The following is a 27273-nucleotide window of genomic DNA, read 5'->3' as shown; positions in this document are numbered from 1 at the left end:
ATTAAACACTAAAAGTAAGAAAAAAATGAGAATTTCTCAGTTTGGTCAGAAATTACTAGTCAAAAAAATTGTATTCCTATATATACTAATAACATTAATAAGTATAATTTAAAGGAAGATAGCATAATTATAAAAGTTGTAATAATAAAGTATATTCCTTAAGTATATTAATTGTAATAATAAAGTTTATTCAAGTATATTAATTAAGCAAAATATGTATGAGATGCTTATGAAAGAAATTATAATAGTTTGTATTAGAATTTAGCTATAATACACCCTAAAAATTACTCTAAAGCTTTATATTTTCTTCATAACCATCTTCTACTTTTTACACTTTACTAATTACAAGTAGAAATGTAACATGATCATGGAGAGGATCATAACATCCAGTATCATAAAGATGAAAATTGCCCCAGACTGACTCAGCACATTTCCAATAAAACTCTCAGAAGATTAAAAGGCAAAAATATCCTGGTACCAGGCACAGTAGCACACACCTGTAATCCCAGCACACTGGGAAGCTGAGGCAGGAGGATAAATTGAAGCCCAACTAGCAATTTAGCAATTTGGGGAGACTCTGTCTTAAAATAAAAAACAAAAAAGAACCGGGCACAGCTCGGCACTGCGGCCCTGGATTAAATCCCCAGTAGTACCAGGGACAAGAAAAAGAAAGATAAAACAAAAGGCAAGAACAGCCAAGGAAACTCTGAGGGAAAATGTTGAAGCATTTGTTCTGCGAGGTAGTGAGATTTATTGTGAAGTCACAGTAACTCAGCAGGTGGCACTAACAAAAAAGTCAGTGAAACAAATCAGAGCCCGTAACAGGCTATAGTAAGTAGGTAAAGGTGATACATGACAGAGGTCTCATGGTAAGTCACTAGTGAAAGGATGGTCTAAGGGATAATGGAAAAATTAGCTTCCCATTCAGGAAAATAAATAAATGCAACCTGACATCACACCCAAAGTAAATTCTATATGGCTTTAAAGGCCTAAAAGTTAAATGTGAACCTGAAGTTTTTAGATGAAAAATAAAAAAACTTTCTATGCTTCCAAGCTAGAGAGGATTTCTCCAATAAAACAAACATTGTATAAATCCCAAAGGAAAAGACTGATAAAGACAGATAAATCTGACTACATTAATATCCAAATATTCAATTTATCAAACAATTATATAATCAAGGAAAAGACTGGACTCGGGTCAGAAGATATTGTTTTTGAATGTAATATGCAAAGGTTTAACACTTTTGCATCTATAGAACCCTCATGAATCATTAAACCAAAGTCATCTGATAGAAAAACAGGCAAAGGTAACTGCTGAGAATACAGTATGTTGGTTCATTCACCCTGACGTCTGACCTCCTTTCATTGGGTCTTGCTGTTATAACGAAATCAGAGTTAAAAACCCATTTCCCAGCTCCCTGACTACTGAGAGTCTAAGGTGTACTTTTAGCTCCACCAATCAGATGGTTTTGTTTGAACTTGGAATTTAAAACTAAGCCAGGAAGAAAGGCAGTGCTTTCCGTATACCTTTAACTAGGCAAGTAAGTACAGCACTGTTCACAAGTCAACGGTTCTGGCAATGCAATGGATTGTGCCTGAAGTAGAGGAATCCTGAATCCAGCACCTGGGTCAGCAGTTTCCCAACTCTCTAGTTTCCTGGTTGTTGCAGAGGGCAACCGCTCCTTTGAATGGCTTTTCCTTCGGGACCCATCCCTACAGCCTGTTCTGTGGCCCACTTCTCCAGACTAGTGACCTAATATTTCAATATCCTCTTAAATCTCTTTCTGCTTAAGAGAATGACTTGTGATACCTCCAACTAAACCCTGGTTAATACAGAGATGTACAGGTAATTAACAAAAGAAGAAATTTAAATAGCTAATAACCAAATAACACTATAGAAATGATCCCTGAAAGTATAATCTTTAATAACTAAATAAAAAGATGATCAACTCACTAGTAACAAGACAAATGGGAATAGTCAAAACCACAATAAAATACCATTTCCTGCACATTAGATTGGCAAATATTTTACAAACTCCATGAAACTGTAGAATGGTAATAAGTTTCATATACTGATACAATCACGTAAAATGTTACAACCACTCTAAAGAGCTATTTGGCAATATTTGGAAATGTTGAAAATGCACAAACTGTCAAGACAAGCAGTTCTGCTCCTAGATACCTCTCATCTGCAAAGGATTTCTCTACATACATACAAGGAATGTGGACAAGAATGTTTGTAGCAATAGTGTTAGGAACAACTGGAAACTAGAAACAGCTGATATTCACCAAGAGCAGATAAATAACATGCAGTATAATTGGTCAAGTAATCCACCAAAGGAATTCTGAACAGTGAAAAATAATTAAACCATGTCTTCATGTATCAATTTGTTGACACAAATATTGTAAAGAAGGGAGCAGAGCAAGTCCCAGAAAGGTCCATAGAATATATTATTTTCTAAACTTATTTGTAACTATTTGTAACTAATATTTGTAACTCTGTGGATATTGTCTAGAGATACATATACAGGCAGAAAGGTTTAATATCACTATAGGTATCCTTCAGGCTGCCTTTTCACTCTTTGGCTCTGCTATTTTTAAAACCTTTGGCAACTAGGAAGCTATTCTTCCTTTCTTTAATCATGCCATTTCATAGACAGAGAATCATACAGTATGCAGCCTTATAGGCCTGGCTTTAGTCACTGAGTATAATTCCCTGGGGACTCATTTAAGTCATCTATGTAAATACATCCTTTCTCTCCTTTTATTGTCGAGATGCTCTATTTGCTTAAGAAAGCCTTAAGGCAAAATGATGAAAATAATAAAATTAAACAAAGCTAGGAAATAAATATGTGAGTGGTCATTCTATTGTTCTTTATAACAAATTTTCCAGACAATATCGCATAATATTTATGGTGGCATGCATCCCATTTGACCTGGGCCATGGGAAGTTCAGGACTAGGCTGAACTTCCTTTCTGGCTTGACAGGAAGATCTTGTATTCTCTTCTGCAGCTCACAGTACCAACGTGTATTACTACATGTTTGCTAAACAAATGGTTCTTGCAATAGTGGTTCAATTGTCCTGTGTTGGGAATGAACACCAGCTAGTGGATCCGAGAGTACCTAAAGTGAGCGTCAGAGGTGGGCAAGGTTATTTAGAAGGTAAAAGGCCCAGTGAGATCCTGCTGGGTGCACAGCTCTGTTCAAGCCACCAACTGAAAACTGCCTGTGGTCTGCTGAGCTGCCCTGGCCTGCATCGTGCATTCATTACCTTGTACACAGCTTCTCTGGACAGATCCTGATAAACTATCAGGAGAGCTATTCAGATCTCACAACTCAGAACTGTTGTTAAATAAATAGCATAAATTATACCTTATGGACAACTGCTAAAAGCTTAAAATAGCATTGATTTTCATGTAGGTTAATTGCACCAGGCCCACCTAGGCCTGGTAAAATCTCTCTAGCAACATTTTGTTATTCAAAATCACACTGGCTACAAGCACACTTGTACAGGAATGAAACGCACACTGATTTCCTTAAAAATACCATATGTTTGGCAATAAAAAGGAACAGCATAGTGGTGTGTACTATAACACAAATGAATCTAGGAAACGTCATACTAAGTGAAAGAAGGCGGCCATGGAGAGCCACATATTTTATGATTCCATTTACACAAGACGTCCAGAATAGACAACTCTACAGACACAGAAACAAGAGTCATGATTTCCTAGGGCTGAAAGAGTAGGGGATTAGATGGGGCTGAAAGGTACAGGGCTTCTTTTGGGAATGATAAAAAGGTTCTAAATTGATTGTGGTGATGGATGCCTAGATATATAGAAATAGATGTTAAAAACTTCCATTTGTTTACTTTAAATGGATGAATTACATCGCAATAAAGCTGTTAAAAATTATAGAATATCAAATGCTAGCAAGGATGTGGAGAGACGAAATCTTTCATACATTACTGGAGGGAATGCAAAATGCTATAGCCTCTCTGCAAAATAATTTGTCACTTTCTTTAAAAATAAAATACGCACCACTCCCTTATATCTAACCTGGAGAAAAGAAACTTAGATCCACCCAGGAACCTATATACAAATATTCATAGAAGCTTTATTTGCAATATCAATAACTGGAAATAACTAAAATGTCTTTTAACAAATGAACAGTTAGACAAACTATGGTATATCCATGACACTGAATACTCAAAAATAAAATAGGAGAGAACTACTCACATGCAGCAACAAGTTGGAGTCTTGTTTTGTTTTGTTTTGTTTTGTTTTAAGGCAGGATCTTACTATGCAGTACAGGCTGGACTTGAACTCACTTTGCAGCCCAGGATGGCCTGAAACTCACATCGATCCTCTTGCCTCAACCTCCTAAGTGCTGGAATTACAGACATGTACCACCAGCAAGAAAAACTCCTTCAGCAATAAGGAAAGATTACTCAACACTCCTGGTTCTTTGTTCCAAGAATCATTCCACTAAAAGCAAAGGAGTCAAATGAAATGTGATGGTCACCCTGATTATTCCTTCCCTTTCAAAACTAGAGTAACAAGGAAGAAATGAGCCTCTGAACCTAATCCTGACTAATCAGAAGACCTGAAGGAGATCAGAACTATGGGATCACTTGGGGTCAGCACAGGGAAAGAGAAACAAGCAGGTCACGCCAGAGTACCTACATTCCCTTACTGGAAGTCAAGTACATCTGTACATCAAAGATACCGTACTCCTGTGCATCTCACGTTGCCCCAGCAAGGCGCCATTCTCTCTGACACCAGTGGTCAGCAATAGGACATCAGTATACCCTCAAAACTAATAAAGCTGCTTGTCTGTGTCCTTTTCCTCATTGCTGGAACTCAATGCGTGACACTTGACAAAATAAGGAGAGGTTTGTTTTGGTTCATGCTTTTAGAGGCTTTGTGTTTGGTGGGCTTAAATACAGAAACTCTCTGATGGAAGGCTGGGGGGGAACGGGGGGGGGAAGGCTGCTCAAGGCATGGAGGAGGCCCGGGAATGAAGGGAGGAAGGCAGTCACTGGACAGGGAGCCACACGGTACCTCTGCAGGTCACTGGCTCAGGGACTGTTCTCCCCGCCTCCTGACAGCAAGTCAGACCCCATAATTCAATCCCCTTCCATCAGCCCCGACACTAAACTCATGAGACTTTGGAGAGGACATCCAGATATAAACCACAGTATTATTTTAAAAAGGGAGGAGAAGCTAAATAAATATATCAAAATACTGCCAAATTCAAGGGATGTTGATTAGTGCTAACATCTAGGTTCTACCCTGTTTTATTGATTCAGTCCATTAATTCTTTCAGTGCGTCCCATCCCAAAGGCCACTCACGTGTAAACTTCTGGGGTCCTTCTCCTGCACCACTAGAACAAACAGAAACTCCCAGAATTGGCCCCTTCTCTGCTCAAGACCCACACAGAGACGTAAAAAGAATGAAAATGTGTGTTGTGCAGGTACCAATTCCCACAATGAATGGAATCATTATGTACTACAAATATGTACTAATAATTGTTTTTTTTAAATTTTAAAAGCTGCCAGGTATGGTGGTGCACGACCTGTGATCCCAGCATCCAGGAAGCTGAGGCAGCACTGCTGTGAGCTGGAGGACAGCCTGGGCTACATAATGAGACTCCATCTCACAAGTTTTTTTTTAAACCAGACAAATTTTCCTTGACTCCCATCTACCAAAGAACTACTCTTCACCCTTTTCCTCCCAATAATTATTCTATTTAGTCCCTTTATTTTATTACTGAGTGGTTCATTCACTAGAATGTGAACTCTGAGAAGACAGGAAACATGCTCCTTTATCCATAAATACATTACCTAGGCTCTAGATACTGCACATAATAGGTGCTCAATTAACTGAATTAATGAATAAATTATGTGATGCATCCAACAGAATAATGGTCAAATTGCCAATGATAGTGTAGCAAATGGATTCAGATTAATACAATCTGCACAACTCTTTGGTTCTTGGAAGCCACCAAAAATCTCAGGTCAGGAGAGGGATAGCAACTAGTCTTGAATTTTATGTGAAATGAAAGTATAAAATATATACTCTTTTTTTCCTTCAAAAAGTCATTTTGAGATCCACTGATGGTAGAATGTATCACTACTTCATTATTTTTATTGCTGAGCAGTATTCTGCTATGGATACACAACAATTTATTCATAAACACACTAGATAAACATCTGGCTCTTTTCTGTTTTACTATTACAATAAAGCAGACTTGACAGTGGAAGTCTGGGTCACATAGTAGGTATATACTTAACTTTATAAGAGAATGCTGATTTTTTAAAGAGTATACAAGTCAGATGCCGTGACTTACATCTAGAATGCCAGCTACTCGAGATGCTAAGGCAGCAAGATTGTCAGTTTAAGGACAGCCTAGGTGACTTAGCAAGACTCCATCTCAAAATAAAAAGAGACAGGGAACTGTCCAGTAGTAGGGTGCTTGGCTGTCACATTGAGACCCTGGGCTCAATTCTCAGCAAAGCCAAAAAATAAAATGTTTTTGAAAAGCAGTTATATATATGATTTTGTACTCCCACCAGCAATATAAAGAGTTTCAGTTTCTGTACCTTCTGAAAACACTGGATATTGTCAGTTTTTAAAATTTAAGCCACCCTAAAAGCACAAAGAAATACTTCATTGTGGATTTAATGTACATTTCCCTGCTACTTAATGATCTTTTTTTTTTTTTTTTTTTTTTTTCGGTACGGGGGATTGAACTCACGACTGCCTGCTTGCAAGGCAGGTGCTTATGCCGCTGAGCTAAATTCCCAGCCCTGCTTAATGATCTTGAGCAACTTTTTAAATAAGGCACTTATTTGCCACTCATATAGCTATTTGGGGCAACATTTTACTTAACTTTTTTTTTTTTATCGGTACCGGGGATCAAACTCATGACAGCCTGCTTGCAAGGCAGGTGCTTATGCCACTGAGCTAAATCTCCAGCCCCCTTGGACAACATTTTAAAACATTTGCTTCAATAAAGAAGGAGGCTCTGGCTCACATAACCAGACAAACAATACAGAAAGGTATGAAGGAGAGTTCATAGTCCACCCCACTAATCCCCACCCCAACACACATGTAATCAGAGGTACGTAAGAGTCACGAAGAGCACCACTTACTAAGGTGCAAATTACTGGCCCCACTCCTGAAGATTCTGATTCAGTGCTTTTTGGTGGGGCATTTTAACACATCTCCAGGGGAGTCCAATGCAAGAGTACTAGAAATAATTTCTTGAGAAATTCTGCCCTTAATCATATCCTATAAGGAATAGAAGAGGGACTGTGGTTTCAAATAAGGTACCTGAAATAGGGTGATGGCCTTATACTGACCTATAGAGCACCTAAGGTCAAGGGAGCACAAAATTCTATGTTTGTTTGTTTGTTCGTTTGTTGGGGGGCAGGGTCTCACTTTGTAGTGCAGACTAGCCTTGAACTCACTCTGTAGCCCAGGCTGACCTTGAACTCACAGCAGTCTTCTTGCCTCAGCCTCCTGAGTGTTGGGATTACAGGCACGCACCACCACACCCAGCCAAACATTCTAATTTTTAAGAAATTACTGTGAAACAAAATCAGATCACAGAGCCAGGAAGAGAAAAACATGCCAAAGTCACCATGCTGACAAGAAAGGATTCTTTTGGATTAAGAAATGACAGTTTGGAAGGGAGGAGGGTGGGCAAGATATCTCTCTCTCTCTCTCTCTCTCTCTCTCTCTCTCTCTCTCTCTCACACACACACACACACACACACACATCCTGTCTCTCCATGAGCAACATCTTCCTTCATAAAAATGGGGAGAGAAATGTAATCCCCCAAACAGGTGGCAATATCTTTGCCCAAATTAAGCAGTAACTATTTGCCCTTAGTCGTATTTCCCTGGCTCTTTTGAAAAGCCTAAAAAGGTAGAGAAAGGAGACAACACAGTGTTTTTTAAGAGCAATTCTTTTTATAAATGGGTCTACCCAGGCCCTGTCCTCACAATTTAGATCCACAGATTTAAAGTTGCTAAGCCTGACAATAAACAAGCAATGTTCTTTGGACAATAAGCTCAACAAATGCCATTCTGCTTCTGTGACAGCCCCCAAGGCTCACCCCTCCTCATTAGTTAAATAAAAAGCCATTGATTTGATCTACAGCAGAATCAGCCAAGACAGTGCTTGCCACAGTCAGCTGCTGATTCAAGTGGGATGAAAGCCAGCTGTTGGCAAGGCCTGCATGGCCGCAGAGACTCTGCCAGCCTCCATTACTGCGCAGACTGGGTGCTGCTTGTGTCCGATTTGCACCCTCTTTCCTCCCTTTCCAAGCAAAACATATTGTGCAGGCTCGATGTAAAGGGGCAGGGGAGCCAGGCCCACCTGCAGTCTCAGCTACTGGAGAGGCAGAGGTGGGAGGCTCACGGAACCACAGAGCTGGAGCTGAGGCTGGGGATCACAGAGACAGACTCACGCTCTCTATCTCTGTCTGTTTCTCTGTCTCTCTCTGTCTCTGTCTCTGTCTCTGTCTCTGTCTCTCTCTGTCTCTCTGTGTCTCTCTCTGTCTCTCTCTCTCTCTCTCTCTCTCTCTCTCTCTCTCTCTCTCTCTCTCTCTTTCTCCCTCCCTCACATGCCCGTGCACACACACAGCAAGTAAAAACAGTAGACAGCTCTTAGAGTATTTTGCATTTGACCTTGGGTCAGACACTAAGCAGTACAATCCTTCACACACCTTTACGTAGGATCTTTTCACTAGGATACAGCTGCATAGTAAATAGGGTCGCAGTCCTGGGAGGGCTGGCTCTCTATTTTTAAATTTTCATTATATCTTATCTTGCATCCTGTCCAATTTCTTTCCTTTCCTAACTGGCACAGCTGTGTGTCTCGGCTTTTCCAGCGAGCACCCAGGTGACTACATGCCTGGCACGGCACTGGCCTTCATTGTGAAGTCCACAAGAACCAGGAGGACAAAGCAAACAATCTCATCTCAGTTTTTAATTAAACCTGGGCCCCGAGAAAGCTCGAGCGCGTGTTCCAGCTCGCAGAGGTAGCTCTGTCAGTGCGCCCCTCCTGCTCGGAGACGCGGCGGGGCGGAGTGCCGGATGGGATCCCTCCTGCGGGAGCCGCACCTGCTAGTCCCGCGGCGGTGGCGGGCAGAAGGCCCGGGCTAGGGCCTCGCGGGCGGCTGGGGTCCGCTCCCCTCTTGCTTTCCGACAGGGGCCGCACGTCCTGGGTTCTGGACCCACTTGGGGCACTACTTTTCTGAGGGGCCCCATGCAGCCGCAGAGCTCTGTTCTCTCCTCCCTCGGCCTCGACTGCCTAGTCCTAATTACGGTTTCTCGGCGAGGATTCTGATCACTGCATTTTTCCATTGTTCCAACGTATGACTTCTCCCTAAAAGCCACCCTGCATCCTACACCGTAGCAGACAGCGAAAAAGACGCAAGGAATCGTTACGTGGTTCTGGCCCAGCTCACCTCCCCGGGCCTCGGTTTCCCACCTGAACACAGGCTCGGATCTGCACGATCAGGCGGCTGGCGCCGCTGTCAGACTCAGGACGCAGCGCTGGAAGTGGAGTGGGGAGCGGGGCGGGAAGCCGGGTGCGGGTCCGGGGCCCGGGAGCCGAGCGCCCCCTGCCTTTGCGCCCCCAGCGCCGTCCAGATCCGCGCCCCGCGAGCTCGGCCGCCAGGGGGCTCCTCCGGGCGCTGCGTGCGCGCGCGGTGAGGACGGCCGGCCTCCCGCCTTTGTTAATTCTGTGTCGGGAGCCGGCTTGTTTTCTGCTGCCGGCTCCTAGAGGCGCCCGGCGTCCCGCGCCGTGCACTGCGGGCGGGGTTTAAAGCCGCGCCCCGGACTCTCCACCCCGAAAACCGGGGCCAGCGCTGGGGCCACCTGGCGGGGACGCTGGTCCTAGCGTCCCTGGATTTCTGTGCGTCTGTCCAGATCGTGGAGCTTTAGGGTGGGGCCTGGCTTTAGTCCCGGCTGCGACCCCCGCCGCTCCCCGATCCCGGGTTTTTCGCCTCGCTTTTCCTGCACAGCTTGCCACAGTCTGCCTTCCCCTCTCTTGGCACACAGGCGGGAATTCCCTGCTGTCCGGTGCGCGCGAGACTGGAGACCCTGTAGTTAACTGAGCAGGCCAGGTGTGGGCTTGGCTGGAGGCAGGGTAGGGAGAGTCACTCGCTGCATTCAGCGTGTAAGGAGGGATGTTCGCAACCGAGCATCCAAAGGCCATCAGTTGCCTGGAAACAGTGTGGCCTTCTGTCCTAGACTTTGGACACACACTTGAAAGTGATAACTGCTGTAAATGTATCAGGGCAAACAGGTGTACTCTTTTTGTTTTATTGCTTGTTTTGTTTTGTTTTGTTTTTTGTTTTTTGATAGGGTCTCACTCTGCACCCAAAGTTTCAGTGGCAACACACATGTCAATTTTAGAAGAGGCGTTGTTTTCTTAATCCTTTAGGAGAGCTCCTTATTCGGTTTTAACTGGAAATCTCTTAAAAAGGAATGCAGTTGCCTTATGGGGTTGATTTCCAGAACAATTCCAAAGAAATGGACATCAGCTTGCCTCAGTGACACAAACCTAAAGATAAGAGTTTTCCTTACCTTCCTCCATCAACAGTAATCAATTTTTAAATTCTGGCTATTTTTTTTTTTTTTTTTTGAAAAGAACGGTTGGAACTTCAGAGGTGTATACTGTGAGAGTCAAGGCTCATTGATCTTGGCATTCCTCTCCGTGCCTGACCTATTGCCTTGTATGCAGTGTTTATTGAGTGGGTGGATGCAGAAAGGGAGTTAAATTGTGAGAGGCGGAGAAAGAGGTAGTTTGGGATGGGGCAGCAGACCCTGGAGAATTGAGAAACAACAAATCCTTTTCCTGGTGTTTCTTCTTTCGCCTAAAGTTCACAGGACTTGCAGAGTCCAGGTGGAATTTCCAAACCAGCTGCTCCCCCGCCCCCCGCCCCCCGGTACTGGGGATCGAACTGAGGACTGCATGCTTACAAGGCAGGAACTTATGCTGCTGAGCTAAATGCCCAGTCCCAACCAGCTGCTGATTTAACTGTGACTCCTCAGAGATCTTTAGTCCAAGCAGGGAGCTCAGACTTTTGTGGGTTAATTGTTCCCTAAAAATTATGCACCAGCTCGTCTTCGGTTGTAAGCAACAAAGATTAATTCTGGTGGTTAACTGAAACAGAAAGGAATCCATTTAAAGAGGAGGGGGAGCTTAAAGAATCAGGGGCTGGGGATTTAGCTCAGTGGCATAAGCACCTGCCTTGCTAGCAGGCGGTCGTGAGTTCGATCCCCGGTACCGATAAAACGGAAAAAGACAAAAAAAAAAAAAAAAAAAAAAAAAAAAAAAAAAAAAAAATCAATAGAAAGGTTGGGGAGCTAGGCTAAGGGTGTATGTTGACACTGAAGGAGGCCAGATATCAGATTTATGGAAGAAAGCAGACCACAGGAAGGATTCTTCTCGACACCAGCAGTGCTGCTTGCCCTGCCATGGGACTCTGGCCCTGAAAGTGGAGTGCCATAGCTGACCCCATTGTCACACTACATCAAATACTGAATGTGGTTCACTAAAATTGATTAGTTTTACATGTTGCCTGCTTCTCTTCACACCTCTCACCATGATCACAACCTACGATGCAGTGGCTGATCAGCCATGCTGGGGTCCCAAGCAGTCAGCAGTCAGGAAGAACTGACTCCAGGGCGTTTGGGCTTTCACCAATGAGATTCAGAGGCTGTTTCCCTTGATAGCTTATTTCCCAGATGTACAAAGGCTTTGGAGGTTGGGCAAGCAGGAAAATAACAAATGTATATCTACCTTGAAGTCATTTTATAATAATTTATAAACCGAAATCTGAGAAAATGAGAGAATATAATCTGGGTAATGTAATTACTGCAGCAACTGAGCTGTTCTGTCAAAAGCTAACGAGGTCCTGTTATACTTGTTTCTCAGCCTTTTAAATGTCAGCTATTAGGCTGGGGGTGCGGCTCAGTGGTGGAGTGCAGGTACAGAATGACCAAGGGAACACAGACACACAAATTCAGCTCAGAAGAGAACTTCTTTACAGTCCCTGTACTTTCGTCCCACACCTTTCCTTTTCTTTCTTATTGGAATCATTTGTAGCTACAGAATTAAGCAAAGGGAAGGATGAGAGAAAAAGTTCACTTATGTCAGATGTGTCCTTAGCATCCCAGCAGGCGTGGTACCATGTGTAAACCCAATTTATTTCCTGATAAATTTTCTTTAAACTGGCCTACTTCTTTGAAAGCCTCAGTCTCAGGACCATGTGTATCTTTTCATTTGACTTTGTGGATTGTACCTCTCTAATTTCTACAATAGTAATAAATGAAAGATACTACTTACTGGGTGCCTAGTATTTTGTAGATTTTTAACAACTACTCTTCATGATAGGAATCATTTGTGTTTCATAGATCAAGAAATTGAGGGTGAGAGATTAAGTAATTTGCCCATGATTACATGGGTCATAGGTGACAGGGACCATATTGTCTCTTGTATGATTACCTTTCCCAAGATTCTATAACTGTTTTTTAAAACTACTGAGTTCACAGTGTACAACTTGAGAACTATTTCTTCTGTCTTATCAGGTATTAAACTGTCAGAAAAAAACAAGGCATTATTGGCTGCTGGGTCTTTAACAGAATTAAAACATTCATCTGATAATGGACTAGTTTGGTAACCTCATTACTAATGTATAATAATTTTTATAACATGTCTTCTATTGAGGGCATATTAAAATCCAGGCACTCTACTAGATGACCCTAAAAGATAAGGGAGGTTCAGAAATTGAGAAGTTCAGAAACTGAATCCTTGCTAGGCAGTCGCAGAACTGGGACAGGCATGTTGGTGGATTCAGAGCCTCTATTTCTATTTATATGTCAATCACCTCTGAGTCTGTTTTCTAACTTGTATTGCAAACTCCACTTCATACGTCGTTGGTTTCATTCCTTGCTTCCAACTGCTTCCATCCTTTTCAGGATCTATCTCTATCGCTCCCAATTAGGGATTGAACCCAGAACCATTACACTATGCCAAATCCTCAGCCCCAAGTTTTGTTTTTTCCCTCGAAACAGGGTCTCGCTGAGTAGTGAGGTTGCCCAGGCTCGGCTCAAACCCATAATCCTCCTACCTCAGCCTTCCAGAGTGCTGGTGTCACAGGCCACCTCACCTGGCCCATTGAATCTTTACAGAGAGAGATTTCTAACTGGGCAGGTGGTTTATGCCTGTAATCCAGCACTTAGCAGGCTGAGAAAAGAGAGAGGCAAGCTTGAGGGCAGCTTGAGCTCTGCAGCCAGCTGGAGTTACATAGTGAGGGTGAGGGTGGGGTGAATTCTTTCCAGGCCGATAGAAACTTATGCCAGACTGGAAGCACTTCAAGAAAAAGATACGGTAACAACCATTTCATTATAACTGGGTTGAATAATACACTTTCCTTTGTCCAGGGTCAGATAAGCCTGGGAAGTAAACAGCCACGGGATCAAGGAGAGTATGTGTGTTTTGTTAAGGAATTTAAGTTTTCTCCGTAGGCAATAGGGAGTCATTGAAGAACACGGCCAGCATAACACTGAACTTCAGAAACATCATCTGTCTAGAGAGTGGAAACTGGATCCCTTCCCAGCATTAGCGAGGTTGAAGCAGGAGGATCTCTGCAAGTTTGAGGACAGAGTGGGCTACATAGTGAGTTCAGGCAGCCTGAACTACGTAGTGAGACCTTGTCGCAAAACAAAAAGTGGATCCCAGAAAGCTATAAGCCTGAAGCTAAGGTAGGAAGCTGTGGTGTTCAGCCAAGGGAGAGACAATAAGGCTTTCAACTAAGGCTTTAAATGAAAGCTTCCCTGTTCAAAATACTTGGAACCACAACAAATGTTTTAAATTTCTGATTTTTTAAAAATTTTGGAATATTTGCATATATATATTATATAATGAGATAACTTGGGGTAAGCCTCCAAATCTAAATATGAACCTCATTTATTTTTCACATCTACTTTATACACATGGGCTGGAGGTTATTTTTACAGTATCTTTAGTGAAACTACCTTTTGACTGTGGCTTACTTTCACATGAGGTCAAATGCGGAATTTTCCATGATGGTATGTTAAAGGGGTTAGCTACAGCTGTAAGGAAGATTCAGGTTTTTTAAAAACTTCCTGATAAGTAGTGTCCTTCAACTATTGTGTTTTATTCTGGCCCCATGCCACCAAGTTAAGATATCTGACCAATACCCTTCCAGTATTGTTTGAAGGATTGTAATATTTGCTTTTTATTCTTTGAAGATATCAAAAGACATGTTCATTAATAAATTGAATTAAGAACCTTCATTAATAAATTGAAGGTCTTAACAAAACAAAACTCTCCCCCATGAAGATATCTTTGAAGAAGACATGTTATAAAACTTATTATTCTTTTTTATTCTTAAATACGAGTCTGCTGCAAACTGCATGAGATGAAAGTATCCCTCCTCCCCTTCCTCCTCCCCCTCCCCCTCCTCCTCCCTCCCCTTCCTCCTCCCCTTCCCCCTCCTCCTCCTCCTCCTCCTCCTCCAACTTGCATGCAGTGCCCTGGAGTACAATCTCAACCATTTGTTGCTACAGATTTCATGATCTGTAGTAGGTCAACTAAGTTAATAGTAAATAAGTTAATAGTAAATAATCTTTTCATCTCAGAAATTTCACTTTTATTAATGTATCCTGTAAAAACCATACACAAGAATATAAAAGTACACGCATAAAAATGTTTGCTAAATTGAATGTGATAGTACATGCCTGTAATCCCAGCACTCAGGAGTTTGAGGCCAGGCTGGACTACAAAGTAAATTCAAGGCCAGCCTGAATGCACAGGGTCTCAAAACGACAAAAAAAAAGAAAAAAAAAGAAAAAAAAATTGCTAAGACCTTTTAAAAATTTAAGTAAGAAAAGTAGCTCAAATAATTATGAGCAGGATACTGGTAAATAAATTCCAGTATGTCCATCAGATAGGATACTATGAGGTCAATTAGAAGAAGGCTAGTCTATTAATATAGACATATAAAGATGTCTGATTTATAGATAAGAAATATTATTACTTGAAGAAAGCAGGTCATAGAACCTTATTGCTTTTCTTTTTTTTTTTTTTTTTTATCGGTACCAGGGATCGAACTCACAACTGCCTGCTTGCAAGGCAGGCGCTTATGCCGCTGAGCTAAATCCCCAGCCCCGAACCTTACGCTTAATATGTGTATATGCAGATGTATGTGTGAGATCAGTCATACAACAGATTTAACTAAAGAAGGCACAGGTCCGGGGATATATTAATGAAAAAGATGGAAATTTTTCCATTTTTTTCACATCACACACATATTTACTATAAATATATAATATATAAATTGTATATAGACAGTATAATAATATATAAACATTATAATAATGTATATTTCATCAAGAAAAGTGTTTAGGGCTGGGGATTTAGCTCAATGGCATAAGTGCCTGCCTTGCAAGCACGGTTGTGAGTTCGATCCCCAGTACCTGTTAGGTCTGAGAAAAAAGGGGAGAGGAGGATGGGAGGAGGAAGGAAGAAGTCCGAGGTTGAGGTAGAGGTCCGAGGTCCGTGGAAGGAATGGAGTAGACAGCCGTGAAAGTAGTGGGCAGCGGTGGCTTTATTTCGGGAATGCGGGGAGAGGCCCCCCCCGCCGGCCCCGGGCGCAGCCTCTCCACTGCACCCCGGGCCGTGGTTATCCTGGGGAGAGGAGACTGGGCACTGGCTGCTAAAATCTGGCGATCTCTCTCTGACCAGCCAGCATCTCTCTCGGACACGTGGCGTGGGGGAATATAAATAGCCTAAGCTTAGGGCAGTGCCCTAAGGCCATTAGAGATGTACAGGTATTTCATTGGCGCACAGGTTCTTAGGGATGGGGATATAGGGTTACAGTCAAATCTATAGGGGGCGGGGGTGGGGGGAGGCAGGAGTTTTCTAACTTGGCTGCAGCTTTTCCTGGTTAAAGTGTCCGGTCTGGCCCAGCAACTCTTTCAGTACCGATTAAAAAAAAAAAAGAAAAGTGTTTCTAAGGAGAAAACATTTTAGCAGTGACCTGAATTAAGGAAACATTAGAGCTGCCCAGATAAAGATGTGACTTGGTTACTTTTCTCTCGTTGCTGGAACAAAACACGTAACACTCAAAATTAAGGAAAGAAAACGTTTATTTAGCTGTCAGTATAGGAAGGTTTCAGCCCACAGTCAGCTGGCTCCAAGGCAGGGTGGCATGGCACAAGGGCAACATTTCAGGACGATAGAAGACAACAAAAGCTGCCAGAGCAAAAAGGCCACAGCAAGGCTCTTTTCTTCTTTCTACTGTAAATAGGCTGCCTGTCCCCATCCTGTCCCCTTCCCGGCCCCCCACCCCCACCCCCACAACCCGGCCAGGGTGAGTGTAGCCCTTACACCCCTCCCTCCTCTTAGGCTGAGGATGTTTATAAAGTAAGGACCCTAGCCCCCTGCTGAATCACTCAGTTGAACTTCTAAACTTCTCAAATTGACACAATGTATCAAACATTTCAAGATGTATATGCACAGATTTAAGAAATTCATGCAATTGCAGAAACTTAGTAAATCCAAAATCTGTAGCAGTAGCCAACAGACTAGAGCAGGGGTGGTGAACCTATGGCATGCCTGTTACTGTGTTAAAAGATTGGAATGCTTGAGTTGTTTTTTCTAAACTGAAACCTCAGTATTCAGGTTTAATTTCAGTGTTGGCACTTTGGAATAAGTAAGTGTTGCGGGTTGCAGTTTGGCACTCAGCCTTTAAAAAGTTTGCTATCCCAGTAGTAGACTCCAGGAAGGGTTAAGTCCAAAGGCAGTCAACTGACAGAATTCCTTTCATTTTGGGAGATAGTTTTGTTTTGCTAAGACCTTCAATTTATTAATGAAGGCCCTCCCACATTACGGAAGATAATCTGCTTTACTTAAAAACCTCTGATGTAAATGTTAATATTATCTAAAAACTACTTTCACAAAACACCTAGAATCATTTGTGACCAACTAGCTGCAAACTGACACATTACACATCACAAGTTCGTCTCGTGTCAGCTCATGTCCATCTCCATACGTGTCTCCTTAAAATATGCTTAATTTCTGAGACTAGATACTAACAAGGGCGTATGTCCACATAACATTATATAATTGTCTGATGTACATCCAAAAATGTACTAACCCTTTCCCAAGAAGAACATGCAAAGTCCTTGGGTGATATTTACTCTTTCCCTTGTTAAATACTGTGATAATTAATAATGTATAAATACTGTGATAGAAAGTCAATAAATTTTATGTTATATGATAAGGGAATGGGAGAGAACAAAAAATTATATATAGTATAGATTCTCTATATACATAACCATTTGTTCCAATAGCATTTGTTGAAAAGATCCTCTTTTCTCTCACTGAATTGCTTTTATGCCTTGGCTGTTACCAGCTCCCCACATAAGATCATATAAAATAGACCATGAAAGTCTATTTCTGAATTCTATTCAGTTCAGTGTATCAATTAGTCTGTTCTTTTCCAGTACTACCTTATTTTGAATATATAAGCTTTGTAATAACTCTTGAAGTCAGGTTATATAAGATCATAAGTTTCTTTTGTTTTTCAACATTGTTTTGACTATTCAAGGCCTCAACACTTCCATAAAACTCCATAAAAATCAGCCTTTTGATATCTATTTTTTTAACTTTTTTTTTTATCGGTACTGGGAATCGAACTCGCAACCGCCTGTTTGCAAGGCAGGTACTTACGCAGCTGAGCTAAATCCCCAGCCCCTTTGATATCTATTTTTAAAATACCTTCTGTAATTTTGATTGAGTTGAATCTGTAGCTAAGTTTGGTAACAGACATCTTCACACTAATGTCTTCCAACCCATAATATGATATAAATCTCCATTTATGTAGCTTTTCTTTAATGTCTCTCAGCAGTTTTGCAGTTTTCAGTGTAAAGGTCATACTTATCTTTTGTTAAGTTGGTTCCTTAAAATGTTTGTTAGTTTTTTAATACTATTTTCCTACTTCTTTGTTGCTAATGTATAGAAATGCAACTAACTTTTTATATGTTGACTTTATATCTGGAAACCCTGCTAAATTCAATTCTTCTTCTAGATCTTTAAAAATATCATACATACAATTTTCTATGTGTATAGTCCTGTCATCTCTAAATAAAGAGTTTTATTTCTAATTTTTATACCTTTATATATTTTCATATTGCATCATATAAGAGTTACCACTACATACATATTAGGCTAAAAAAAATTAAAAGTATTGAAAACACCTGGTATAATACAATATTTTCACTTTGAAAAAAATGGTGACAGTTTCCAATAAAATTAAATATATGCTTCTTGATTAGGACACAGGAAATCTTAGGGATTTACCCCAAAAGAAATGAACGTGTCCATAAAATTCACATATAAAAGAGTTTGTCATTTCTTTATGCATAATAGCCAAAATCTCAAAATATAAGTATTGATTTATAGTATTATAAATTTTGTTATATCTGTGCAACAGATATTACTCTATAATGGAAAGAAGTAATACATGCAACATCATGAATAAACCTCAAAAAATTAGAGCAAAAGAATATAGAATAAAAGAGCTCATGTTATGTAATACATATATATATATATTATTTCTAGAACAAATATTTTTTGAAAAAAGTCCAAACAGTTGTTTCTGGGTATGGACGGATTGAGAAAAAGTACACAGGAACCTTCTGGAATGATGATAATGTACTGTATCTTGATGGATTTGTGGGATACAGGTATATCTGCATTTGCAAAACTCAGAATTGTATTCCTAAAATTATATGTCTCTGCATGTAAATTTTACTTCAAAATAGTATCAGTAAGTATTGAATTCTAATTGTTAAACTTGTTTTTCTCCGTAGTATATGTTAACAGTTCTGAAACTACCTTCTATACCATTTAAGGGCTTAGCAACGATTGACTCTGTTAAAGATAAAGGTGAACCAAATATTCATTGAGAAAGAAAATCATAAGCATGGAAAGAAAAGACACAACTGGGGCTGGGGATTTGGCTCAGCGACACACGCACCTACCTAGCAGGCACAAGGTCATGAGTTTGATTCCCGGTTTCAAAAAAAAAAGAAGAAGAAGAAAGAAAGGAAAAGACACAACGATATGTATGGCATTGGTTGGAATTTGAAGTATATAAGCCGATGAGAAAGATAAGAGAGAAGGGGAAACAGTCATCTGTCCATCTAGGAAGTCCTAGAAGTAATGACAGACCAGTAGCAATAAACACACCTGCCACCCAGATCTTGGTTTCTGAACACCATTTTCTACTAAAAAGAGCCAGGGCTCCTTGAAGAAGTGGTTGATGAGCCTGAAACAAGATTAGTGAGAAAAAAGAAACAAAAAACCAAGGGAATACATTAAAAGAACAGGAGCCAGGGGACAAAGGGGTTAGCTTGAAGGATCTTCCACCAGCCAAACCTGAGCTAATTTAAATGGCAGAGCGAACACTAACAGGTCACTACTGAGCAAAAATAATCATCCACAAATCTGTGTTGATACAAATAACTGGAGGAATAAAGAAATAAGTGGAGAAGACGGGGAAGGTTCTTCTTCCAGTAGAAAGGCAACTAATAAATGTAGAAATAATCATCTATTTAGAAAAATTTTAATGGATGTGACAATGAAAGTTTGATGTAGAACAGGGTCTTTTTATAGTCTCAGAATATCTTGCCACACATTATTTATTAATTACAAAGGCAAAGTGGCCACGTTTCAGGGACTAACCAATATGGAGATACACTGGCATTAGGTGTTTTCTAATACACCACAAAGCAAAGGACACGATGCTGCTTCAGAGATATTCCTGCAAGAAATACATAACGTGAATTTGGCCATGTGGAACATAAGACAAATGCAAATTAAACTGCATTTTATGTAATAAAAGTCCTGTAGATTTTAAAAATATCAAGTAAAGGAACACAAAGGCTAAAGATTCCAGATTAAAGAAAACAGAACAAGAAATAACACATTGCTTGACCTTGAATTGAGAGCCTGGTCTTGGACAAAATATACATCATGATTGAGACAATTGATGAAACTGGAATGTGGACTGGCATATTGTATCGATATTAAATTTCCTGATTTTTATAAACGACTATTGTTATAAAGTGAATGTCCTTATGGGGAAATACACACTGATGTGTAAGAATAAAAGGATATGATATATAGTTAGATGATATATATGTGTACATATACACCCATAAATTAGAAATGGGAGGAGATGCTAAAGAGGGAATGGTCCTGTTGAATTGATAGCGCCTACAGAAATCTAATAGTGAATAAACTGGTCTTTGTCACAAGATAACAGGACACAGAACTTTAAAATTCATGAACTGGACTCATGGTTTTTGTGACATCGGACAAGATAACTAGCCTGTGACTCAGTTTATTCATTTTTATGAGGTTTGTGTTCAAATATTTACATATTTTACAGGAACGATTGACAAAAAATGAAATAATCTATGAGAAAAAAGTGTAAACTTTAGAATGCTGCAAAATGGGATAAAACAATAATACTAACCACTTAACTTTGTGAAGATTCAGTGAATTTAAACTAATTCTGAAACTGGAGACAAAATAGTTTCTTACATTGAAAAACTAAGACTAGATCTCAGAGTAAGATCTCCTGATTGAAAAATGACACCATGAGAAGCTCTGTTGGATTAGGAGGGTAGCACAGTCCAGACCTAGACTGCAAACCTCCCAGACAACAGCCCCAGCACTATACAACTGGTCCAACAAGATACGCAGTGAATAAGCCAGCGCTGTGCTCAGAGCCATATCCATCTGTTTGTTCCTCTTCTTGGTGGCCACCTGAAGGTCAGGTATATTTCAAATTCTTTCAGGAGTTTTTCCATATATATATATAGTTATATAACTATTATAGTTATATAGTTCATATATAGTTATATATAGTTACATATAGTTATATAGTTATAGTTATATAACTATCATAGTTATATAGTTCATATATAATTATATATATAGTTATATGTATAGTTATAGTTATATATAGTTACATATATAGTTCATATATATATGAATAGTGAATGAAGCACTGATTGGGAATCTGAAAAATGGATTCCATCATGACTTTGAATTTGTCCTGTTTTCTATGTCACAAAATATTTACTCACAAAATGCTTGCTGCAGATTTATTACCCAGTGGACTAATGCTTGGCATGCAGTGCAGGTGTGACCATCCACAAGGCCTTATCTCTGCTCTCACTGCTCACAGTCTACTAAGGAAAGAGAAGCCCAGAGTGATACTGCTGCACTAAGGAAGAACAGATGTTCTGGGAATACACCAAAGGCCTCTTCTCTTTACCCTATATATATTATTTGTGTGTGTCCTGATTTGGGCCTTTTGTTTACCTTGTTCTTAAAGCCCCACAGTTTGCTCCTCCACATCCTGAAATTTGCTGACTCTTCAAGAGTTCACTCAGTCACCCTAACTGTAGCCTCTTCCTGGGCATTTGACATTTGATTGTTCTGATTCAACCAGGTCATTCCAGCCACACAATGCCAGAGGTTGACTAGAGGAATAACGAATTTCTACATCCACAAGATGGCAGTGTTGAATAATCATTGAAAAACAATCCGCCACAGGTTCTTGAAGGTAACCTTTGGTGAAATACTTTATAACCTATTAGGTGAATGTATATTTTTGTATCTTTTCTTAACCTTATAATAATGAGTGGTTTAGTTTGCATGGTATTTGGCAGCCTTGAGATGCATGCATTTGAGAAGTGAAAATGTAGTTTCTTTGGGAAAAAAAAATATAAAACCTAAATCAGAACATGAGATGCTCCCCTAACTCAGTGCGTTTGGACAAGTGAAATCTTTGGACCCCAGTTGTCCTACCAAAAACTTTAAAACAACACAATTACTTTCCTTATTATATCTTTTTAATGATACATGGTAATATGGCTGTTATTAGGATTATATAAAATTCTGTAGACAGTAAATAGAGAAAATATTATTGCCTTAGAATGGGAAAATCACCAGGGTGTATACTATGTGAAAACTTGGTGTCTCACTTGATTAGGAGAATGATTCTGAGCCTTCAGAATAATGTAGAGATTTTGGTTGCAATTTCCAGTAACATTTAAAAGGCTGCTATGACCTGGTTAAAAAGAACCATCTACATAAAAAACATCAGTTGCAGTAGTGTTATAGTTGTCATACTTTTAATATTTTGAGTTTTGGACAATAATTGCAAAGTTCTTTTTTCAGCTTACAGCCAGCCTATCTCCTTCTACCAGGAAGGTTAGAGGAAGTCACCTTGGGCTTGAATTGCCTAATAACAGCTGCAAGGTATGGTCTGTGAGGTTTATGACTTAAACAAAGTGCTCTCACATATGCTATTTCAACTGGGGCTGAGGCCATGGCAACCAGTGATGTAGTGTGGGACAATACAGTATAGGAAGGATAACAACTTGAAATTCTAAACAACATAAGGACGTATCAAAATATGAGCTCTGTGTAGGCTGGAGGAACTAGAAGGTAGTAGGAAGGGGCTTAAGCCTTCACTTGCCTAAGAACACAAATTAAAAGCAGTTTTCGGGGTGTGGGCCAGGTTGAGAGTCTGACGGGAAGCAAGAAGGGTCTGTAAAGTCTGGTAAGTGACTAAGATTTAAATAGGTCGGGGGCAGGAGGAGAAATCAATACTCAGGAAGCAGAAATATGCTCCATTATCTAGGAAGTCTGGCTGGCAGAGACAAACAGATGGAGGCAAACAACTAGATCAGGTAGTCAGGATCAGGAACCAAAGAGCCATAGATTGCTGGGTTTGAAATTTAGACATAGAAAAAAGAGAAATTTAGACATCGAAAAGAAGAGTTAGGCCTCAAAGGTTCAGTTAGATGTCAGACCCCAGACCCTGATGAAACATCAAGTTGCAGAATGTAAATATTGAGGGCAGGGTGTGGTGGTGCATGCCTGTAATCCCAGCACTTGGGAGGCAGAGGCAGGAGGATCACTGAGAGACCAGCCTGGGCTGCATAGCAAGTTCAAAGCCAGTCTAAACTGCATATTGAGACCTTGTCTCAAAAAACTTAATATTGAGAGTTGACCAAGCTGCCTATGGGCTGGGGAAAAAAGCTGGAAAGGGGATGGTTTCTGTCAAATGTAGGTCTGCTAGACAGTAACCGCTAATTTTCCAGATCAAATCCAGAAGACACCAGAAGCAGCAAAAAGGACTGAATAGAACATTCTGCTGTGAAGGTGAGCCGACCTATGTCATAGAAGAGTGGTATGGAATGCAGGAAATTCCCCAAAGCTGGTGTTCTGGGAGTGAGTCTTTATACCATCTAGAACTTGAGCCTCCTCACACGTGAGCTGGATACAGCGTAGCTGCTTGCCTGGTTCCTGTACTGCTAGGAAAGGAACAAGTTAGTTTGCTGTAAAACACTCGATGAGTTGTAGAGGTCAATGTCAATATAATTTGACTCCTTCTATTGGGGATTGAACCCAGGGGTGCTCTACCACTGAGTTACATGCTAGCCTTTTTAAAGTTTTTATTTTGTAACAGGATTTCACTAAGTTACCCAGCCTGCTCTAGAACTTGTGATCCTCCTACCTCAACACAGGAATAGGTGGAATTACAGATGTTCGCCACCATGCCCAGCTCAATCTGACTTTTTATGCCTTGTGGACGAGTGCTCTGCAACCCAAAGCTTTTTGTTTTGTTTTGTTTTGTTTTTTGTCCATTCCTGCCCCTGACTCTGTATACTGACTGGAGAAAATCTTCAGCAGAGTTGGCTTTATTTAGGCTCAAATGGAGCAGTTAATCTGTTTTCTATGATTGATAAGTATCAGTGTCTCCTGGCAATAGCATGGAAAACTGGGAGTTAACAGGATGTATTCTTAGGACCAGCTCTCCTCAGGAACAGCAACTCAAGCATCTTCCAAATTTAGTCACACAAAGAAGAATAGATTACTCTAGCAAGCAATCATGAGTCACAGAGAACATGGTTTCGTGCCCTTGGGGATGAACAATGCCGAGGAAGAGAACAGGGGCTGCAAAAAGAAAGGAACAGAGACACTGCAGAAACTCCAACACTTAGAAGTCTTCCAAATAAAAATAGCTGACACAAATGTTCCAAAATGCTCTGCATGACAATGCTTCTTCAGGGATTAGCAGTTCATATGATTATAACAGAAAATTTAAAATACAATTTGATTATCTAAATACTGCAGGTCAGTTTGACCGGAACAATAGTAGGAGGTTATGGGATGCAGGAAAACTCCAGTCTTTTCTTGTCTCCCTTTCTCTCTCCTTTCTTCTCTCTCTCTCTCTCTCTCTCTCTCTCTCTCTCTCTCTCCCCCACCCCCATGCCTGGCCTTTATAAGGTTTTCAACCACTGATGTGTATTTCCTTCTTGTCAGGACGTATCTCTATCATTTTATATATCACACTGCATGATGTTCATTTCAGACAAACGAAGTCACAGGCATTGATGGAGCGCACCTCTGAGTGGGGGAGGCAAGTGGAAATAATATTCTAAGAGGCAGAGAAACAGGCTGTCTACTTTTCACTGTTCATTCTCTTTTCTCTACTGCAGTGGAAGATGAAGGTCTTTTCCTGCTTTCCCTCTATGAAAATATAATCAAAGATTCGTTTCTTTAGATATAAAGAGACCCACAAAAGTCATCTTAAGTGATGTCCTTCTATTTCCAGGGAAAGCTATACTGAAAACTAAGGTATAATTAGTGCCTCTCTGAAATATTTTGGAATCAAAGATACTTCCCAATCGCTAACAATTTAGTAGTCTGTTCTAATTTCTGTCTATTTACTACAAAATGTCACTATCAGAGGACCTGCTTTTCCTGACAGTTTAGTATTGCGGAGCAAGGTGAGGAACTGTTCATTTTGAATTTTACATTTTGAGTCAATTTTAAGCAACTGTCAAAGAAAAAAGACATGTTAGTTTCTCGTGTCTACAGGTCATCTTTAAGTTTATTTTTAAACTTATAGAAAAATCTTAGAATTTAATTGTTTTTTTAAAAAAGATTATACCACTGAAAAATACTTAAGAGAGAGTCACAATTAAAATTTAGATTTTTTTTCTCTGTTGGGGATCAAATCCAGGGCCTTAAAAATTATGAATGTTTAGGTCAACACACGTTTTCTTACACCTTTTATCCTATCTCTTACATACTCAACAAGTTTTTTTTTTTCCTCCCATCCCAACTAGTTGTTAACAATAAAATAGATTGCTACAAGTGTAGTATAATTTCCATGGGCTTTTGCATAGGGTTAGGAAAATGTCTCTGTCTTCCACACACACTGAAAATAAATGGCAACATTTCGCGCATCATACAGGCTAAAAAGTACGTTTACATTTAACGCAGTTCAGTTCACTGTGTTACCTACCGCAAGCATTTAGATTTTCCCATCAGGCCTCAGTTTATCTCATTTTGGAACAGTAACAGATGGAAACTTTCCTATCCTGAAGGTGTTCAATGTGTATTTCTGTGGGAAGACTTGAGTTCATGCAAAACATGAGAGATTTCTTTTTTCTTCATATTTAGTTTTTATTTTTCTTTGACTTATTTATTTAAGTATTCTTGGCTGAGGTCCTCTGTCATTCCTTCCCAAGAAACTGTTTTTCCTCCTCTCCTTAAATTGAATCAAATTACCTGCAAGATCACATTTGTTACTTAATGAACAACAAATGTCTTCTTAGCTGTGATACGAAAGGGACATTTTCAATAGCAAGAACGCATTCTTGTAAACCGAAGACTTGTAAAAGTCTTGAGATTTCAAAGTGGAGATGATTGAAAAATTAAACTAATTAGGTCAACTTATGCTTGTCAAAAAAAAAGAAAACCTCCAAACCTCTTTGTGGGACAGAATGAAGAGACATTCTTTATGCTCTCAAGGGTCTTAAGAGGAGTAGTATCCTAACCAATTAGTTTGGGATGTGAGTGAACATTCGGTATAGTAAAATTCATTATAGTGTTGTTTGTTCATACTAGCAAAAGTCTGGAAGCAATCAGACTACTCAGTTGGGATTGGTTAACTGCTATGCTATCCATATGATACAAATTTAACATATAGACATTTAAAATATTTTAAAAGATTAGTTATATGGAAACACATCTCCAACAAATTGTTAAGCAAACAAAAACAGGTCTCTGAATAGTATGTGCACTCTGACTTTTTGCTCATATACTGACAGATGTGCTGTGCTGAAAAACGGCAAGCCAAAGCAAAGGTTCAGAAGTAGCCTCAGAAACAACATTTCTGTCTGACCTTTATCTGCCCTTCCATGTTTTGCCCCTGACTCTCCTCTGAAGCGCATCACAGAACTAGCCCTCCTCTTTTCGAGGTTGAGTCATAGAAACCAGAACCCCTTGCCCTGAAAGCCAGCCATAAATACTAGAATTATTACTCTCACCTTCTCCCAGCTTTCTGACAAGGAGCTGGCCAGGAAGAAGTTCTCTGACCTTGTCTGAAAGCAGCTCCTAAGAACACATCCTAGGCAGAGTCCTGCTCTGTACTGCACCTGGGAGGAAGGAAAGCTTCAACTGAGGGCCAAGAAGGCCCTGCCAAGACAGGCCTTCGAGTTTCCCACTCAGTCTGTTCCTGCTAGCTCACACACTTCCCATCTAATCTCACTTCTAATATGGTTATCCTTGCTTCATCAGACATAACTATAGAATCAGATCCTCTGAGTCTTTTGGGATTTAATCTGAAAGCTCTTTCATCACATAAAATTGTAATCAAGTAAATTTGTTAGGGATTTCTCCTGTGAATTTTGTCTAATGCCAGTTCCTTTTAGAAGACTCAAATAGCAATTTTTTTTGTTTGTTTGTTTTGAGACAGGGTCTTGTGACGTGGTTCAGGTTGGCCTTTTGAACTTGTATGGCTCAGGCTAGCCTCAAACACAGGGCCATCCTCCTACCTCAGCCTCCCAAGTGCTGGGATTACAGGTGTGTCCCACCACATCCAATTATGACTTTTAAACAATATATGTTATGACTTTTAAAAGATCATTGGGTAATAAACACGTGGAACTTACAGATCTTTAGAATTAGAAACCACATGGGTCAAAAGAATAATAAGTCCAAAGAATGAAATTATTTGAAATAAATTATAGTTAATGACTCCCTAAAAAATAAGAAATGCCTGAAGAATTTCTAAATGTATTTGAAGTTGCTATCATAGATGCAATAATTTAATCTACTTTAACAG

The 27273-nt window shown here is 40.1% G+C and overlaps 1 protein-coding gene across 2 annotated transcripts in view; it reads right to left on the bottom strand.

Annotated features, from left to right (window-relative positions):
* Arhgef37 (Rho guanine nucleotide exchange factor 37) overlaps positions 1 to 9842 on the bottom strand; it is a 47687-nt gene extending 37845 nt beyond the window's left edge. Inside the window, exon 1 of one of the 2 annotated variants that reach the window (XM_013141201.3) lies at positions 9481 to 9842. The gene's annotated coding sequence lies outside the window, so the exon portion shown is untranslated. The remainder of the gene's footprint in view (positions 1 to 9480) is intronic. The other variant, XM_023560471.2, reaches the window with a different exon arrangement.
* Positions 9843 to 27273: the final 17431 nt, after the last annotated feature.

The sequence above is a fragment of the Cavia porcellus genome, unplaced genomic scaffold, assembly GCF_034190915.1.
Source record: "Cavia porcellus strain 051 isolate PalLab524CR breed Dunkin Hartley unplaced genomic scaffold, mCavPor4.1 scaffold_21, whole genome shotgun sequence".
In the NCBI taxonomy this organism is placed as follows: domain Eukaryota; kingdom Metazoa; phylum Chordata; class Mammalia; order Rodentia; family Caviidae; genus Cavia; species Cavia porcellus.
This window is presented reverse-complemented; position numbering and strand designations above follow the sequence as displayed.